Raw genomic sequence first — 16,048 nt, 5'->3', positions numbered from 1 at the left:
GGATAGCGAAAAATTGCTTGGGTTTAAGTAAGCAGGCTGTGTAAGTCTCTATGGCCTATCCATAGTCACACACTGACCAAGAATTTTAATTGAGGTCAAAGAGAGAATAAACCACCAAAAATAACCTAAACTCTTACAAAGGATTGCTTTAAAACAGAAAAATTTCAGTTGAATTTTTTTCCCCATTTGATCAGGTTTTCAGTATGGTTCATAAATTAAAACTTAAAGCATAAAGTTACTGCAGCTTTGTATAGTGTTACACTCTAGATATGATTAATTCAAAATATTAGTATGCTGCAATTCTAAATTCCTGCTTTCTAAACTTTTTTTTGTAATTGCATGCAGTTTCTGGTCAAGGAAGAACTGTGTGGACAGGGCTAACTTGCTTTTATCCTCTATTTTCCTCACGGATTTCAGTTGTTCTTTTATAAACTCCCAAACTGCCTTCAGATTCAGAAGCCATGACTTTGGCTGCTACAGCAGAGTGTTAGGAGATTTCATTTTAAAAAATCTATTAAAAGAGAAATGAGTATTAGGAATGTGTGCTATGCTTTCTTCTTGGACTAAAATATACGACTACTGCTAATAATAATACAAAATGCAAAGCACAAAGTTTTAAAATGTATTTGAATGGTAGATGCAAAATACTCCAAATCAAGTAATTGATGCAAATTGATGGATTTGTGTATAGATATGTCAAATTTTATTAGCATAACAGTTACAGTGAGAGATAACACAAGTAAACTAAAAGAACACAGTTAGTTAAGATACAGGAAAGAATTGCTTTTCAGGAGATGTGTTGCGATGCAAGAGGCCAGTCCAGAGAGAGTTGTTAAATAAAATGGGCAAAAAAGCACATGAAAAGATGCTCGAAATCCTTAGTCCTAGGGAAGTGAAAAATAAAGCCACAATGAGACACAATTACACACCAAAATTAAAAAAAAAAATTAAAGAAATAAATGAAAGAAAAAAACTGACCTAGCCACATGTTGACAAAGAGAAACTGGAACTTCCATACAATACTACTAGGAATGTAAAATGGTACAATCACTTCGGAAAAAATTCTGGAGGTTTCTTAAAATATTAATCATACAATTACCAGCTACTTGACAGTTAGAGAACTTTGAAGAAATGGGCAAATTTCTATAAACACACAAATGATTTGAACTGGCTCAAGAATAGTAGAAAATCTAAATAGACCTATATCAAGTAAAATTACTAATTCAGGTATCCAAACCTCCCAATAAAGAAAAGTCAACTACCATATGCCTTCACTGGTAAATTCTACTGAACATTAAAGGACAACATCCATTCTTTTTAAACTCTTCCAAAAAATTGAAGAGAAGAAAGTACTTCCTATCTCACTCTATGAGGCCAAGACTGCCTTGATACAAAAGCCAGATAAGATGTCTGTCACAAGAAAAGAAAATTACAGATCAATATTATGAATATACATGCAAAATTTCTCAACATCGGCAAACCAAATACAATAGCATATTAAAGAAATGCAGAGTATCACCAATTGGTATTTATAGCAGGAATGTAATGGTGGTCCTCCAAAGAACAAAATATACTAATGGCCAATATACCATTAGTCATAAGCAAAATTCAAATCAAAACCGTAATGAGATACCGCTGTCCACATCCTATTAGGATGAGTATAATTTTAAGAAAATGGAAGATAAGTGCTGGTAAGGATGTGGATTCCTAATTGGAACTCTCATAGACTGTTGAAGGGAATATAAAATTGTGCAGTTACAGAACTAAACAAAAAATTACTACATGACTCAACAATTACGCTTTCAGGAATGTATCAAAAGCATTGAAAAGAGGGATTCAAACAAATAGTGTAGGCCACTGTTCACTGTGGTATCATTCACTATAGCCAAAAGGTAGATACAACACATGTCCAACAACAGATGAATGGACAAACAAAATGTGTCCATACATACAATGACATATTATTCAGCCATAAAAAGCAATGAAGTTCTGTGCATGCTATAACATGGATGTTGCTGGAAAACATCATGCTAAGCAAAATAAATCAGAAAAAAGATACAAAAAAACCCCTCCAAAAATCATTGCACCAACTGGATTTGTTATGTTCTTCTGGTTTATCTTTAAAATATTATTTCCTTTAAACTTTGTATTTGTTTCCTCTCTAACCTTTACAGAAACAATGCTCCTATCAAAGTAATGCCGAAACATGTCTTCAAAATGCTACCCAAGGCCTTTGAAGCTGACAAGATATACTTAACAATGAACTCCAGGCAGACTTATCCTGACAGCCACGCCTTCCAAATCTCTTTGTTGCTCAAGTGTGGCTGAATGGGTTTTGACATTGACTTAAAATTGCTGGCCATCTCCGAGTGCGGGACTGGTCTGACAACTGGGAAAGGATCCACTTGGCACAGATGGACAATTTCAGCCAACTACAAGATGATTGATCAGCAGTGCTTTTGGAGAAAGGTGTTATCAAAGGCAGAAATGTGTAAACGTTAGAATCACAATATGATCACTTATACCATAACAAAGAAATAAAGCCAGGAACTTAAGAATGGAGGGCCCTCCCACACATATGGCTGTGATAAATGGTTTTTATGCACATATGCCTGTGAGAAAAACTTTTGCCTAGGAATTCTAAAACTGAAGCTTGCTACATGAATCACAAGGAGAGATAACCTAATGTGCAAGAACACTCCCTGACACACTTTCTTCACTAATGAACTGGTAAACTACTGTGACAAGCCCCTGTAACCAATGTTCTCTTTGTTTCAAAACAGATTATCTTTATATTCTGCTTTGTCTTCAGAAGCATTTCTTTGTCTCAACCTCTTTATGTGTGCTTATGTTTACCATAGCCCTCATATCTCAGATTGGCAAATCCCTCGTGTGCTGCTGAGTAAACCCATTATCATTGGACTATATCTCTCTGTCAGTTATTTGGGCTGAAATATTCTCAGCCCCCTTAATGCTCCGCATAATATAGTGTAAAGAAACCTTTCTGGAAGTCTAAGCTAATTATAAGTAAGAAAGGCTGTTTTCTATAGATCCCATACAATCTGGTTCTTGAAGTAATATGCAGGTATTTGTATTATAATATGCTACATGCATTTGGTAGTATATACTATATACATTTAAATATCTAAGAATGCAAAATGAAAATATGTTAATGTACATCATTTTCTACATATTACATGTATGTAAGGGTATCTATATATGTAAATACGTGTATCTACCAATCTACCTACAAAGGTAGTACAGATTAAGACAGATACTTGGTGGTTGTAAAATTTCAGGTAACTTGTTGGTCAAAAAGTGACATCATACCAACATTTTTTAGTCATAAATTATTATTTTAAATTTTTTTGGTGAATTAAATGTAATGGTCTTTGATTAGGTATTACATTTACCTAATGTGATTCAAAAGACAAGTTCAAAAAAAATTTTCCCACATTCTACTCTTCCTCAATCTATCAGTTTTTCCACCGAAAGTAACTACTGCCACCTCTTTCTTTCTTCGTTTATTTGAATCCTCAAGAAATAGAAATTCATATACATGCTCATCCATAACAGGAACATACATAGGATATTCTTCTATAAATGGTGTCCAAATTACTACTGTTAGGGTCTTGCTCAATTTTTCTGCAACATTCTATTTTGGGGATATTAAGTATGAAAATGAGTAAGTATATATAAACAATGACCTAAAATTTTTAATGGCTATATAGTATGTTTTATTCAACGTACTATAATTTACTACCAAACACATATCAATGGGCGTTTTAGTGGCTTCAGTCTTTTGTTATAAACAATAATACTTCAAAGATATCTACATTTATATATTCACATTTGCTTCTCAAAATATCTTAGTATAAATTCTCAGAAGTAGTGTTGATTGGTCATAAACTACATTTTCTTATGATGGTGATTACTAAACTACTCTTTAAAGTAATTCTAACCATTTGCTCTCTCACCAGCAAGTATGAGAATCCTTGAAGATTCACATTACAGAACCTTTCAAAGAAGGACTTGTTCTCCCAGCTGCCAACTACTTCAGAACTGGCCTCCTCACCATAAGGCCATCATGCCTGCTTGACTGATTAGGCATGGGTAGAAATGCCTGATCCAAGGGGGTCATTTCAGACACCCCTTAGGTGTGACAAAGCTCCCCACAGTACACAGGAGGCTTTGCTTGATGTATCACAGCCTGAATCAGCCCTGTTTTTAACTCTGTATCCTTTTTATGCTTCTCTTAGCTGTTTATCTCTAAGAAATACCATACCCGCCAAACACGCCTCAAGATCTGTGTCCAGGGATCAGCAACACTTTGAAAAAAATGTAGATAATTTTGGTTAAAAAACCTACTCTTTTTTAACTTTTTAGTGATTTTAATTCATGTATAACTTAAATGCAATAGAGTGAACAATTGAGTTCGATTCTGTGAATTAAAGCAAATAAAGTTGTACACCTACAGACATCAAATATCAATTATTACCAAAATATTGCCCAGAGGCATACAGTATGTCCTTTCCCAGTAAGTAATTCTCAAGGGTAACATCTATTCAGACATTAAAATAGAGTAATTTTGCCTGTTTATAAACTGTATATTAATAAAAAATGTGATTTATACACTTTGATATTTGCCTTTCCTTGCTTAATATTATGGTTGTGAAATTCCATGAAGCCATTCTGAGTATTGCTAGTTAATTTTGTGGTTGTTGCTGTTTCATTTCTGTATAGTATTCAATTGAATGATACAACAAAATATGTTTGTTGATGGACATTTGAATTATTTTCAGTTTGAAGTAATAAATAATTTTATTGTTGGGAGCATACTTATCTGTATTTTTGTTGCAAATATGTGATTCTACTGAGTATATATAAACCAAGGAATGGAATTATATTTCCAGAGTTTTCCAAAGGATCTGAACAACTTTACACTCATACTGATCACTTTTAAAAATTTGTATTATCCACATATTGCCCAACTCTTGCTTTTATCAGTTTAATTTCTTTTTGAGGTTCATTCATTACATTGTTTACTAATACCTGGGGTATTTTTTGTTTGGTTGGTTGTTTTCTTTTTGTACTTTATAGTTAGTATGAGCTCTTGCATGTATATCCATGTTCCAAACATGTTTTGCAGTCTTTCCTATGTTGATTTCCTTAGTAGCAGTTTCCAAAACAAGAATTTGAATACAAGTAGCTTAATGAGAAGAGGAAATTAGTAAGCACCAATAACTAAGTTGAAAATGCAACATGAATGACCAGATTATTTGGGGGAGCAACTGGGGCTTAGTCCCACTGGAGACCTGGAGAAGGCTGTGTAGAACCTAGCTGAAGCTAGTCCCAACAAGAGTTGAGGAAGTTTGAGTATTTAGGCACCCACTACAATATATCATTGGATGAGATCCATTTCTGGAGATAACCCTGACACTTTCAATCTGGCCTATGCATGATCTGGGCACACTCCTATTGCTAGGAAAAAGAGCCCCCATATAGAGTCATGAGTATTTTCAGAAAAGAAAATCTTTAGAAATCAAATATAATAAATAAAAGAACCCAACATAAATTAATGAAGTAAATAGTAAAAATAAAATAGAAGGGATAAACAAATCCAAAACTGGTTCTCGGAGAAAACTGAGAAAATTGATTAAAGTCTCACATACCTAATCAAGGGAAAAAATATATAGTGATAAGGCAAAGATACCTAACATTAGCATTGAAAAGTCAGAATCATTATTGATCCTGCCAATTTTAGAAAAAGGCTATCATGAAAAATATTTTGCCAAGGACATTGGAAGTATAGGTATAGTGGATGCATTGTAAGAAAAATAAAACAAAGTGACTCAAGAAGAAGTTGAGATTAAAATTTTCTTGCTAATATTAAAGCAAGTGAATTCATATTGAAAACGTTTCTGTGCAGTGGAAAACTTTCCTATGTTTCAGTGAATTCTAATTGTATGCATATTTTTCTCTGGATCAAATAAAAAGAGACACATTCCAATTCATAATAAGAGGCTAGAATAACTTTGATGACAAAAACAAAGGCAATACAGCAAAATACATTGAAAAAAATTTCAGAACATTTTTGTTCATAAATACAAAATTTTAAATTCTCATTGATATATTAATTTATTCAACTAATCAACAAATAAAAATGATAACCTTTTATGGCACATTAATTTTGTTTTCCGAGAAAATAATATTTGGCTCAATATCAGAGAATTCAAAACATATAAGTTGACATATTAAAATCTTAAAGGGGCTCAATAACCTAATTATCTTTAAAAACGAACTAAATCAGCTTGAAAAAAATTCAACATTCACTCATCAAAAGCAAACAGACCTAAACAAAATAAAAATAAAGCAATGCAGATGATTTTGCTAATTCGAAAAAGAAAAAGAATTCTATCCCCAGAACATTTACAGCAAACATTTTCAACATGAAATATAAATTAGGAAATATAAATGATTTCCCTGTAAAATCAGAAAGACAAGAATGCCCACATTTAATAGGTTAATTCAACATTATATTGAAGTTTCCAGCTATTTAAATAAAGAAAGAAAAATAATTAAAAGTAATAATATCAAAAAGAAAAAATACCGTATTTAATCAGAGAGAATGTTATATACATGCGGATAATACAAAATAATCTGCAAATAAAATATAAAATTAATAAGAGATTTTGTTAAATTTGCCAGGAAAAAATCAACATAAAGTGTATAACGTACTAAGATTTTAAAACACATTTGTCAATAGATATGAAAAATAGCATCAAAAATACCAAGCACCCAGTTAATTATTTAATAAAATGTGTGAAAAATCATTCCAAAAAGGTACACAATAAAACTTTTATTATAAACATTGTAGTAAATCAAATAATTGAAAGATATAGTAAGTTTATGATTTAGAAGACTTGGCCATAGAAAGTTGCCATTTCTTTCAAAATGTATCTGTAAATTTATTGTAATGCTGCCATAAATGCAAACCATTATAATGCTAAAATTTGTTCAGAGAGATGAAGTCCCCAAAATATCCCAATTTCATCCTAATAAAAATAATGAATTTTCAGGAGTTGCTGTACTGGGTATCAAAACTTATTAGTTACAGGTACTTGTGACTATAAAACAAGAAGAATCATATATAGAGTCTAGACAGTGATCAATACATATATGAATACTGACTTTATGAAAATTATAACACTGTAGAGAAGTGTACAGTGGAGTGACATTCCAATAAATAGTGTTGGGACAAATATACAATCATAATTTAAAATACAAAGTAGGCCTAATTTTATATCACAGCAAAAATCAATTCTAGGTTAATCATAAAAATATTTATGTAAAAATCAATGTAAGAAGACAATGTAAAATTTATAATATAAAAGAAAACAAAATAGAGTATAATATAAAAAAGATAATAGTGTATGGAATTGGGGGCAATATATTACGTAAATTATGAGACTATCTTTATTATTTTGGAGGAAATTAATTTTTCTTAAATAAAACATTAAAAGCAGTTCCCTGTATAAATGTACAATTAGATAAGTTGTGCTTCATGAAAAAGGAGGAAAGCTGTGCATCTAAATACATCAACAGGACAGTGAAAAGACAAATCACAGTAGGGCAGAAAATTCAACACATGTATGGCATAATGGAACATATACTCTAAGATTCAACTTAGATACATTCCAAAGAGATGCAAAATTAAGATTTATAATCTCAGAATTTATACTTATGGGTTGCGCTGAGAGAATAATTATTCTGAATAACACAATCTCCACAATGAATTTGTGTGGGGTAGGTACAGTGAATAGAAAAGGGCTTATGCACAATTTGTAAAGTGCTGTTAATGTTCTGTTATTCCTTTTTTGGAAGAAGTGACATAGAGGGTTATTATTCAGAAGTACTTATCTAAATTGTTGTCATAATTCACAATGAGAGATGGAAAGCAAGTGGAACAGAAGGGTAGCGTGTAAGGGTAACATATTTACAGTTTCTTAAGATTAGATATAGACATTCTTAAAGGACCGTTATTTAGCCTACTACATCCTGGGAAGAATATAAAGAGAATATTTATCTTCTTTTCTTTTTTTTTTTTTAATGACAGCTCATGGTTAATGCATAATAAGATTTAATAATTATTTATATATGAATTATCTAACTAGTACTCTGAATCAATTTTATCCCTTTATTGTCAGAATAAATTAATAACCACCAGTGCAAAGCATAAAGCACATTCTAAAAAATGGCTAGAACCTTGTGTTTCTGTGTGTGTGTACGTGTGTGAAATTAAACTGAGTGAGAAAGCAATTTGATATGAATTAACTTCCTGACAGTCTCCTTCACATCCTTGTTTCTAAGGCTGTAGATAAGAGGATTTAGCATAGGGATCACAATGGAGTAAAACGCAGTGGCTACTTTAATGAAGAGCCATGAGCTCTTAGATTTGGGCACACTGTAGAGAACAAAGACAGTCCCATGGAAAATGGTGATGGCAGTCAGGTGGGAGGCACAGGTGGAGAAGGCTTTCCGAAGTCCCCCTGTAGAAGGCATCCTGATGATAGTGACAACTATGAAGACGTAGGAGGTTAAAATGACTAGGAGGCTACAAACCTCACTGAATATTGAAATGACCGATAAAGCCATTTGGCTGAAATAGGTTTCAGAGCAGGATACAGAGAGAATGGCAGAATATTCACAGCAATAGTGATTTATAATATTACGTCGACAGTAGGATAGTTCTAAAAGAGAATATGTGAGTGTTGAGGAACTGAGTCCACCCCATATGTAAGTTCCAGCTACCAGGACAGCACAGAGCTTAGGAGACATAGCGACTGTGTAGAGCAGGGGGTTACAAACAGCCACAAACCGGTCATAGGCCATCACTGCCAACATGAACATCTCCACAGTCACAAATGTGCAGGCAAAGAAAAATTGTGTCATGCATCCTTTGAAGGAGATAGTTTTGTCTTTCACAACTAAGATTTCTAGTAGTTTGGGAGTGACTACACTGGAATAACAAAAATCCAAAAAGGACAGATGGGCAAGGAAAAAGTACATGGGTGTCTGAAGTTTGGGATTGACCCTTATGACCGCAATCATACCCAGGTTCCCCACCACAGTGATGGTGTAGATGGCCAAGAACACCAGGAAGAGGGGTGCCTGGAGATGTGGAAACTCTGAGAAGCCCAAGAGGACAAAAGTGGCTCCAGCACTCTCATTTCCCTCAGTCATCATCATGGACCCTGTTGGAGGAAATCAGAGGGTTCATGCTGAGCAGCCGGATATGAGACAGTAGGAATCAGGGAATGCAGATGGTTCCCAATGAGAAACACCCCTGAATGATGTACAGAATATGCACCAATGTTTTATTTTTTGGCCTTTATCCTGTGCCTCATTTGAATCTATGTTTGGCCACTTACTATTGGAACACGGAATGTCCCCTCTACCCATCAGTGACTCATCTCTTCATTTATAACCACAAGAAATGTGGTTATCTCATGAAGTTCATTTACAAATTATATACATATATGTGCGTACTAAATGCTTACAATATTTCTGCTCTTTATAAATTATGAACTAATACATGAATATCACTTAAAATCTATTATTTGTAAAGGAAGAATAAAACAAATAAAGGAATCAGAGGAAACACATCTTAGTTCATGGCAATAGGACAGATCACAACTGTTAGGACTCAACAGAGCCTGCCACTGGAGATGTAAACAGTGTGTTTCTCTGAGGGTATTTCTCATTTCAAGACATGAGGGGACTGTGGTACTAGTAAGTGCTCTCACTGAAAGTGGTGCTGAGCTGTCACTCCCAATTCTGTGTGACTATTTTAAACTGTTAGCTTTTCTGCAGATATCCCACAGGAAGCAGGTAATGGTGCAAATCGAGAATAGGAATTGGAAACCATTACGAGGGGCATCATAAAAGGAGCTTTCTCTTCTAACTCCCTTCCAAGTTTTCCTTCTATCTTTGACTCACATTTCCACCAATATCTGAACCCATCAACACAAAATCTTTATTTTCTCTCTCTTTTTTTTCCTCGGGCCTTCTCTTTTCCCTCTGATTCTCTTTTAAGCTTAGCTTCACACTGTGAGAAAGGCAGTTAAGGGCAAAATGAAAGAAATTTTCAAAATGTGCTGCTGTATTTATTCCCACCCAAACACCCATTACTCAGCTAGATAACCCTGGATCTTCAGTCAGCCTTCTCCCACGCTGCAAGACTCATGTTGCTTAGATTCTATTTTAGAATGGTCCTCAAATCCGTACACATTTTTCAAATGACCTGCTTCCAAAACACTTGAAATCTAAACATTTCTGTCTGGATTTCCATAATAAATAACATGACTACGTATCCAGACTCTTCACTGCTCCCTCTTTTATTTCACTCACACCAGCATTTTCAATCTTTCATGCACAAACTTGTTATTTTATAATGCAATATCTTCATCACTTATCTCTTCTAACTTGAATGACCTCTTTCTGCAACAAAATCTAAGCATTCTTACCTTTTAATGACAAATTCCAGGCAACACTCTTCCAGAAATCTTTGGTGACTAATCCAGACTTCAAAGTTATATTGCTCTGATTGGTTTCCACCTACATGGTTTTAAAATCACTACTGTTATACAAAGTCTGACATATTTATATACAATTTTATAAGTTTTCCAGTCTTCCCTTAAAAGATTGTGAAAAATTGAGAACAAATAATTAATATTATTTTATAGTCACTAAAATGTCTAACCCTCATTAAAGTACATAAATGAGTTTCCAAGAGAAATCTACATTGTTTTTTAAAGATGTATGAAACAGAGTTCAATGCCCTGTATTCTTATTCGCAGCATAATTAGTTGTATAGACTGCGGTGCTGCTAAGCTCACATTAGTGTTTCTATTTCTCATTTCAGAGTTTACCGGGATTAAAATATAACACTTAGATTAACTAGTCACTGGAAATCAGATATCCTTTTCAGAATTATTTATTGAAGGTTTCTTTCATTAAATTAATACAATTTTGAGCATTATTGATCAAAAATGTGAATTTTTATGAAAATTGTTCTCATTTATAATTATGCAACAGGAGTTTCATTTAAATTGTATGGCAGTATAGGTGCAAAGCATATTACATTTTTTTCTAATTAAAACAAATCATGGACAGCGTATAGGACTTCTCAATAGAGAGTCAGCTTTGGAAACTATATTCCATATATTGCTGTGTATTTTAAAATTAACTGCATGACCTTGAGGAATCAAGCCCTAGAGAATCTTGACTGGGATTTGCAGTGAGGTACAAACAAGACAATTGGAAGAAAGTGCCTTCTTCCTAATTTAGAATACCATTAATTTTAGATGGTGTGTTTATATGGGTAGGTTGCACATATTGATCATTTTGTCATAGAAAGAACAATAACAATCAACCCACAATTTTATTCATTGTGTATTTATTAAAAAAATAAATCTTCCAAAATCACAGAGAAAATATTACAATCCTGTCTCAATAAACCAACACAGTATGATTAGCGAGTAGCACTTCTTCAGTTTCTCTTAGCATTCCTATTTTTGGACATCTGATTGTTTTTGTAAATACATACTCAGCATCATTGTACATACAGACCTGATATTGTGCCCTTGTCATTTACAATTCTATCTTAATTTTCTAAATTAAAATTCATGTTGAATATACATTTTCATTGAGGCAATTGATAGATACATGGAATAATATGGTGTATTAGTTTTTCTGTTGCATAAATTCCATAAAAATCTGTGTCAGAAACTCTAGGGCTATATATATCCTTACAAATCTATGTTAATGTGCATATTTTTTAGACAGACGCTCCTTTAGTTACATTCTATGAGAAATAGTACAGCTTAGTTATTGCATGATACTTTTACTCAGTGTAGACTTCAAAGCATGAAACTATCTTTCTTTAACTCCCTGAAGAGATCTTTTCACTATGACATTTTTCATTTTTACTGATAGGAAGTTAACTGTCAGTCAAGTCACCATTTTAAGGGGTAATTTTATTTATTGCTTTTGCTCCTTTTAATGTAATTTTCTTATTAGTTGTGTTTTCTACAGTTTTACTATCATACATGCATAATAATGTATATATAACTTGATATTTTCCTTTACTTCAGGAAAATTTTCAACAATTATTCCTTCAGGTATTATTTCTTCTTTTTCTTTTTTCATACGCTTCTGGGTCTCCAATTAAATATATGTTAGTACAAGTATTGTATCATCTACATCTTTTACCTTATGTGTTGTTCCATTTTTTGTATTACTCTGTTTTATTCTATTTTATCCTGTGATAAATCTTTCAATATATCATTTCTCCCTTCAACTGCTCTTAATCTGCTATTGAAATTTTTATTTGTTCTTAATTTCATTTATTGTATTTGTAAAATAACATTTCTTTTGACTTCTATTTCTAAATCACACTAGTAAATTATCATGATTCTCAGTTCCCCATAAATTTTTATTTTTAAAAAATTTTGTCCTCCTCATAATAGAATGTTATGTTTCCAATAATTCCAATTTTTTAAAATTATTATCTTTTTCACCTTGTCTTCCTTATATGGCCCTATATATTAATGTGCTTGATAAACTTTGATTATGTACCAGATATTACATTCAATAACTCATGTGTGAAAATAAGTTGATGTCTTCAGTGATTTAATCTTCATCACGATAATATTATTGTTTGTTTCCACCAGGCATTTACAACAACAGCAGTCTAGTCTAACCTTCATCCAATCTCCAGGCTTAGCGTTTCCTGAGCCACTTAGATTAGTAACATGTCACTTTCAGGCTAACGACGTTATAGTTTGTCTACTGATCATTTTTTCACCTGTGTCCGTTTGTCTAGGATGTCAACGCATGTTAGAGAATGTTTTCTCTGAATCTGCTGTTAGAAACTGCTCCTGCCTTGGTATAGTTTGTTGATGCTCCCATTAAGATGTTTTGTTTTTCGTGTTTTCATATTTTATTCTATTCTCTTAATAGTCTACATCTACTGCTTGGTGGAAATTACCTATGACTCCATTGCCAGAAACCACGCTGTTTCATCTTCATAGTTTGGTTTGAAATTTTTCTTTAATAAAATATGACTGGTCTTTTCAATCTAAGTTGATAATATCCTTCTAAAAGTAAGGTTATTGATCTCTCTCACATTTTACATAACTAACCATTTACTGAATCTTCTTTAGAGCCTGAAACTGAAAACCAAACTGAACACTTTGCTCAATGTAACTTTTCTATTAAGCTCAAAAATGCATTGTTTATTTCTTTCATGGAATAAATATATCATACTGTACATCCACAGTAAAAAATTTGGAAAAAAGAAAAATATATAAAGAAGATAATGTCTGCAGTAATATTGTAAAATATAAACACTGCCAATTTTAAGCTATTTTCCCTTTTTTTCTTTGCATAGATAGTTTTCAGAAGTGACACTGGTACACACCAAGGTATTTTTTGCAAGTTTTTCCAGCAAGTAGTTTGTTTCATTGCAATAATAAAAATATTAATATATTTAAAAATTAAATCACTACTGAGAAGAAAGTACAGTGAAAAAGAAAATAAAATTGATTCATAAGCCTAAAACAAAGATATTCATGTTAACATTTTATGTTTATTTTTGTCCATTCTTTAATTTATGTATTTTAATTAATAGCTACACATATATGTATATGTATCTATTCATCATCCATATGTGGAGAAATAAAGAAACGGTGGATTTTTTTATTCAATATGTTGAAAACAATATGTTGTCTTTTATTGTCTCTCCGATTCCTCATAAATCCAATTAAAATATAAATATTATTAGAAATAATAATAAAGGAATAAATCAAATAACAAAGTCACATCAATAAAGACAGTGAAAACTAGATTTTAGCAAGTATGTTTTAAACATAATTTCAGGGGATGATGGAGTATAGACCGATAAAGCAGAAGAGACTTAACGACAGCTAAAAATGTCTAGGAGCACAGATCTAAAGAACAAATATACCAGCCCAAATGTCCATCATCAGATGAGTGGATACGGAAAATGTGTTATATCTACACAATGGAATACTACTCAGCTATAAAAAACGAATGAAATACTGCCATTTGCAACAACATGGATGGACCTCGAGAGAATTATATTAAGTGAAACAAGTCAGGCACAGAAAGAAAAATACCACATGTTCTCACTTATTGGTGGGAGCTAAAAATTAATATATAAATTCACACACACACACACACACACACACACACACACACACACACAAACCGGGGGGGGGGAAGAAGATATAACAACCACAATTACTTGAAGTTGATACGACAAGCAAACAGAAAGGACATTGTTGGGGGGGAGGGGGGGAGGGAGAAGGGAGGGAGGTCTTGGTGATGGGGAGCAATAATCAGCCACAATGTATATCGACAAAATAAAATTTAAAAAAATAAAAATAAAAAAATAAAGAACAAATAAGTTTCAGAGCCCATGAGAGGTTCAGGCTTCAAAAATATGCCCTAATATGAATAAAGTAAATGTTGAAGTTTTAATGAAAATCAAAGGACCAGGTATAACCAGGATCTACCCACGGAGAAGAAAAAAATGCCATTAATTGCTGCTATCAATATCATGATTTATTTCAAAGCTATAATAATTTAGAATATGTGCCAATGGCAGTTACTTCAGTGAAATCTAGTAAAGTCATGAAACTAACTGATGTAGATTGAGTGACTGGGTCCAGTGATTCATCATCTCCCTGTATTCATGAACTTTTCATAAGTTGTTGCTGGTGAAATGCATTTCTTCACTTTTGGAGTAGAAGCTCAGCCATGTGACGTTGTCAATGACGTGCTGGCAGAAGAGAAAGTGTGGAGGGCTGGCCTGTTACCTCAGTTGGTTAGAACACAGGGTTATAACACTAAAGTCAAGGCTTCAAAAATCCATACCAGCCAGCGGCCAAAATAAGTAAATAAATAAATAAAAAGAAGAGAAAGTGTGATGATTCAGACCTTGAATTTTTTCAGTGGGCCTGTTATTTTTCTGACATTTCTATAAACAGCTATCTAGACTCAGAGTTATGCAAGACTCGTGGAGCAATTCACACTGACAAAACTTGTTGTGAAGCAAAACTTTCCTCTCCTCCGCAACCAGAAGCAGAGCCACTTTAGGTCCCCAGAATATCTTTAAAAATAAATTATTATTCTTTTAAGCCATTGATTGAGGCATGGTTTTTTAAAAGAGCTAATGAGGCAAAAGCTAACAGTAATGCTGATAAACACATTTATGGACACTTTGGGTATGACCAAGTTGGCATCGGAGTAAGGGAGAGAGAATATATTTGTTTCTCACTAAACAGTATATGACAATGGAATATTCACGAAGGTAAATTAAAGCAATTAATGAGTCTTGGGGTTGAGTGCAGCTCTGCTCTGCTGTTGTTTGCTAAGTTTGGCTCAATTTCCCATATGTTCTCTTTCCAGGAACCAGGTTGAAGGAACACTCACTGCTGGTGGTGTGCTGATACCCAGATGGAAGGAATGAGCTAAAGGAAAAAAAAATCAGACCCGACAGAGGCATTTAAAACTTCTTCTGTGATGTAGTTTACAACACTTATTATGCTCGCTTTGTATTATTCAAAGCAAGTCACATGGGAATTATCTCCTCTTGCCTCCAGCGAAGCATGCCAAAAGCAAAGAGAAACCTAATAATGTAGAACAAAGAAAACTGTCATAGACCTGAAACTCATACCCCCAAAATAAATTAATTTCAAGTGACTCATTGATAAAAAAATAAAGAACAAAAAACACTCTTGAATATATATAGAGGAATGGATTTTTACTTCAAGTGTAGATAAATACTATCTTAAGCAATTCCAAGACAATTAGAAAAGTAATATATTTGACTAATCTAAAATGTAAACTTATTCCTTCTCAAAGGACATTAAATAAGCAAAAAGTAAAGCCAAAATTAAAGTATATTTCCAAGGTATGTTACTGACAAAGACATAATATTCATAATATACAAGAAATGTTC

General features: G+C 33.0%; 1 pseudogene; it reads right to left on the bottom strand.

The window, feature by feature from the left end:
- Positions 1–8,298: 8,298 nt before the first annotated feature.
- Positions 8,299–9,280, bottom strand: LOC134361240 (olfactory receptor 1165-like; annotated as a pseudogene).
- Between the last annotated feature and the right edge of the window lie 6,768 nt (positions 9,281–16,048).

Source organism: Cynocephalus volans, chromosome 12 (assembly GCF_027409185.1).
Source record: "Cynocephalus volans isolate mCynVol1 chromosome 12, mCynVol1.pri, whole genome shotgun sequence".
Lineage (NCBI taxonomy): Eukaryota > Metazoa > Chordata > Mammalia > Dermoptera > Cynocephalidae > Cynocephalus > Cynocephalus volans.
This window is presented reverse-complemented; position numbering and strand designations above follow the sequence as displayed.